At 41.9% G+C, this 5,085-nt stretch overlaps 1 long non-coding RNA gene across 6 annotated transcripts; it reads right to left on the bottom strand.

Annotated features, from left to right (window-relative positions):
- Positions 1-236: 236 nt before the first annotated feature.
- On the bottom strand, positions 237-4,883 carry LOC307027120. 6 transcript variants are annotated; one of them, XR_013804538.1, is made up of 8 exons: positions 4,432-4,883; positions 4,120-4,151; positions 3,744-3,902; positions 1,798-1,929; positions 1,589-1,711; positions 1,387-1,501; positions 1,180-1,254; positions 237-894 (listed from the first exon to the last, which is right to left on the bottom strand). It is a non-coding gene; the product is annotated as an uncharacterized lncRNA (long non-coding RNA). The 6 variants fall into 6 exon arrangements; XR_013804539.1 differs by lacking the exon at positions 4,120-4,151 and having other exon boundaries at positions 4,432-4,882; XR_013804540.1 differs by lacking the exons at positions 3,744-3,902; positions 4,120-4,151 and having other exon boundaries at positions 4,432-4,865.
- Positions 4,884-5,085: the final 202 nt, after the last annotated feature.

Genomic DNA, 5,085 nt, shown 5'->3' with positions numbered 1-5,085 from the left:
TCAATTAAGGTTTATTACATTACATGTCACTTGTTAGACGCTTTTATCCAAGGCGACTTACATACTCAATACTGTGGGCAATCCCCACAGGAGCAATTTGGGGTGAAGTGTCTTGCCCAGGGACACAACGACATGCTGACTGCAGTGGGGTTTGAACCTGCTGTGACCCCCTGATCCGAACACCTACGGACAACCCACTGCGCCATACGCATCCGTTTATGTTATCTTAGCCAGGGGTGGACTGGGACAAAAATTCAGCCCTGGCATTTTCTGTCCAGACCAGCCCACTAGATTATCAGCGGACACTACATAGAAGTCCACTAATCTTGCGGCATCTTCTCTCATGCATACTACAAAGGAGAGTCATATTCCTTGATAGCAGTTAACAAATGAAGCACTTAACTATGAACTCAAGGACTAAAATTGACAGCTATATCAATCAATCTTTATTCATTATAGTGTCAAATCACAACAGAAGTTATGTAATGACTAGGAGTGGGACAAGACTAACGGGAAGAACCCTTATGCTACCCTTTCAGTTTTTAGTCTGTGACTGTGAAAATCTTTTGGTGTAAGCCCAGTATTGGTTAAAACCAGACTCGGACAATAATAACAAAAAAATATCCTGACAAATAATCTAAATAGAAACATATTACGGACAGTAGCAGCATTAGAGCTGAAATTCACTCACTCATTATGAAACCATAAATAGAGGATTGAAAAAAAATATATATATATATATATAGCTGTGTGAAAAGTGTAAGACATGGGTTACAGGTCTGAATAGATATGCATTCTGATATACGTGTATGTGCCCAAGTATGTATTGCTCTATACTTCCTCGTCCGCAGCCAGCCAGCTCCACTCCTCACCAAATTTGTGACCTGCAAGAAACTGCAAACATAACTTGTACTCAGTATCTGTGTACTGACAAATATAAGTAGCCATGTAGCCATATTGTGACGTAGTGACACTTAGTGAACAAATGTATCTGTCATGAAGGATGACTTAAGTCTCAAAAGAGCCCTAAGGCCTACCTGCATAACTGTTAATTGAACTTAAAAGATATGCAGATGTTTGAAATTAAAACCATCAATATGAAAATCTTCAGCCAGGAAATAGTCATAATCAAACCTTTTGTTTCAATCTGAGACAAAACAAGTTGCATAATAAACTCACAAAGTCAAGACGAAGCTCTCAGATATGATGGATGACTCAAGCATCATAGAAGAACTTCTAGCAGGTCAGGAAAACCTGTTTGACAGGAGATAATGGTAGCAGAGAATATAAAGAGACATTTATGAATTACCAATTGTCATTTTATAACACATATAGTATGTTTCTTCACACAAACCTTTAAACATACACATATTGCATTCCTCTCACCACATGAAATAAGCTCAGGAACCCAAAAGTGGCCCAGTGAATGATGGAGGAGACGAAGCAGGTCCTCAAAAGGGGACAGAGGGAAAACAACTTCTTAGGCTCTCGGGTGGTCAACCTAAAAGAGACATGGAAACATTATTAAGTCTCTCATCATCACAAATCAAGTATGAATTCATATAACATTATAAGACACATGACATACTCAACAAATCATAGACTTCTCAGTAGCCAAAAAGTGGTGAAGTGGAGGAAGTAAGGGAGCAAATCCTTGAAAATGGACGGAGGGGGAACAACTCCTCAAGCTCTCACATGTCAAGTGGTCAACCTGAGAGGGAATTGGATACATTATTAAGTCTCTAATCATCACAAATTAAGTATGATTTCATAAAACATAAAAAATGATAAACTCACCATACTAGAGGAGACTCAACAGCCAAACTTTGGTGCAGTGAAGGTAGAGAGTGGACGCAGAGAGAGAGCAAGTCCTCGAACATGAACGGAGGGGGAACAACTCCTCAAGCTCTCACATGTCAAGTGGTCAACCTGAGAGGGAATTGGATACATTATTAAGTCTGAAAAATAAATAAAATGTTTTCCTCTGTCCTGCACCTAAAGTTGAAAACTTTTGGGATGTGCGTTTCTTTCAAAACTTTTTTAAAATGATGAAGTATGAATTTATACAACATTAAAAAATACATGATAAACTTACCAAATTCTAACAGTGGTCCCAAATGAGAGAACAAGTCCACATATAGAACAGAGGGAGAACGACTCATGTACACTAATTTAGTGTACATGATCACACCATTAAGGATCAACACATAAGCACAATACAACTTCTGAAAAGCATAATTAAAATGACAAATAATGAATTACTACATCCATAATGTGTGATAATAACAATAATATTAAATATTTCTCCCCTTATCAGTGGAGCAGCTTTTTAAGCAGCTCACTCTTCTCTGCAAGTCTGTCTATCACAGAGTCAGAGTCCAAGGACATGAGGATGTCTTTCTCTGTGGACATCAACATAAATGCCTCCAATTTATCAGATGAGAGGGTGCTTCTGAGTCTGTTTTTAATAAACTTCAAAATTGAAAATGTGCACTCACAAGCCACCTGTGTGAGGGATAATGTAAGCAGGTATTTATAAGCAAGGCCTAGGGCAGGGTATGCATCTGTTAGCATGTTGAAATGGCGAAGTATCTGGTAGCAGCACAGAGGGCATTCTTTGCAGGAGCAACAGCTTATGGGAGTTATCTCAACCTCTTCTGCGTTGTCCTCCTCACCACCTGATCCATCTTCTACTGTTCTTGCTTTGTACTCTGCCAATGGGGATGCCTTCAGCCTGTTCCACTGGAGTGCAAAGCTTTTCAACTCGGCCTACATATTTTCCTTGGTTGCCCTGCTGTCAAATCCTTGCAAGCACTTGCTTAAGTCTTGAAGGGCAGACTGGGGAAGAGCACTGCTGCAGAGCTGAGGGAAGTTTCTGGGATCCAGACATGCCAAGTCAGCATATAGATTGCCGTGTGTTAAAAAGCGCCTATGAATGGCTTCAATTGCTGTGTCCATGATCCGGTTATGCACATTCACCTCATAGGATTTTTCTGCATCATCCAGGGTCTCATCCTGAGCCATCTCTCCAGGCAAGACTTTCTTCAACCTCCTCCTCTTTTGTGGCAGTGTGGCCTCCACTTCAATTTCTGTGTCATCTCTCTCTTGGATTTCTGTGTTTGTCCAGTTGACAAATGTGTCTGCTGCTCTTTTTACAGATTCAAAATCTCTTCCCAAGCTTTTCAGCGTATCCTGTGTCGATGCCACCATTCTGTGAGCAGAGAGGATGTCCAATCCTACCGTCTGAAGGTATTTAGACAATGGAGAGGTATGTTTAAATATGCGGAGGAAGATTTGAGCAGTCAAGATCGTCTCATACTTGAGCAATGACTCTGCATATCCTCTGGCCATGACAAGGATACATGGTTTCACTGTTGCCTGTTTTTGTATAGCTGATAATGTCAACAGCACATCAACGTACAGACCATCTTCCAGTTTTCCAAAGGAGCCAAACACCTTCTTCAGGGCCTCATGCTTGGCCCACCAGCGTGTCTCGCCAATAGGAGCAAGGCGTCTACGTCTCTTGTTTCGGCCTGACTCTTCCCACACATTCATCCTTTTATATGACTCTTTGATGAATACCGCAATGCCATTGAGGAGCGCAAACAGGGACCCACTCTCAATAAAAATCTGGGTTGTGTTTGCAAGCACCAGATTTAGTACATGTGCGTAGCACCATACATGGTGTATATGCCTCCAATCTGACATTCCACTGATGAACAGACTGCTATCAGTTCTCTTACCAAATGCCATGCAGATGAAACAATACAGCATGTGACGCTCTGGACAGTACGTCAGCCACCTTCTACTGGTGCCGTCTCTGCTACAGAACACTTTCTGCACCACTGGTGGTGGTGGTGCAGTCTTTGGGCTGCCTGAATTGGTCTGGCTCTCTCCCTGAACTGACACATTTACACAGAAATTAAAGTTACACACAAATTATGAAATAGTTATCACCTCAGTAAACAATAAATGAATTGAAAGATTACAATAAATTCAATGGTAAAAATATTGCAAATTAATGTAATTATTTCCTATAGGTTTACTTGTATTTTGTGCTAAAATTCAAAGTATCTCATCTGTATTTACAATACAGCTTGATTCTGCATCTCTACTTACAGCTCGTTGGTCCATGTGAATGTTTACTGTTGCTATGGCAACAAGAAACCGCTGACGTTAGCAGCTCTTAGCTAGCCTAGCTAAATCATCTGAACAATAATAACCCATAATATCACAATTCGGCATATTTAAACAAAATCAACCACAACTACCAACATTCACAGCCCTTCAACTCTGGGCTAATATGTTGTCACAAGTAGGACTATGCAGTTAATTAGGTCACATCACATTCAATGTAAAAACGTTTTCTACTTTTTTTTTGGACATGTCTCAAAAATGTAGCCTAGCCAGCCCCAGGCTAACGTTACTTACCATTTATGCCTCCACTCGCTCGTCTCCCGGCGCAGCAGCACCTGCTGGGGCGGTGACCCCGGCACCAAATAGGTCCGTCAATTTAGAATATTTAGCAGCCTCCACCTCCAGAGAGTTCAGCTTTTTAAGTCACAGTTTTTCAGCGCCACCCGGGCGTTTCTTCTGCTTATCCATTTTCAGCTCAGCAGCAGCCCGTCCCGCGACTCCCGCCCATGCCATGAGGTCCCGCCCCACCTTGGTTTGTGTTGTGATTGACAGCACTGTCAGGCCTCTCTGAGCCTGTCAGCCCATGATTGATTGACAATGACAAACAATAGACCAATAATATGTGTCGATGCTGGCAACACACTGCTAGCCCTCTGTAGCCAATTGGCCGGCCCAATTGGAGGGAATTTAGAGAAAAAAAAGAAAAAACCATAGCGGACCGGCCCACATTGGGTCAACGGCCCACCGGGACAATGCCCGGTATGCCAGATGGCCAGTCCACCCCTGATCTTAGCCCTGTAATTCTGCCATCTACAATGAGTGTGTCCTGTGTGGTGTCACTCACCTGTTTTTAGTCAAAGTAGCTAGCATTAGCTCCAAGAGAGGCAAGAACTCGCCAGACGACGTCACATGTTCTTTGTTCCTTCATATTGTTCGTTCATTTGCATA

The sequence above is a fragment of the Notothenia rossii genome, assembly GCF_949606895.1.
Source record: "Notothenia rossii genome assembly, contig: scaffold_358, whole genome shotgun sequence".
In the NCBI taxonomy this organism is placed as follows: domain Eukaryota; kingdom Metazoa; phylum Chordata; class Actinopteri; order Perciformes; family Nototheniidae; genus Notothenia; species Notothenia rossii.
Note: the sequence above shows the minus strand (reverse complement) of the source record. Positions and strands in the feature narration are given on the sequence as shown.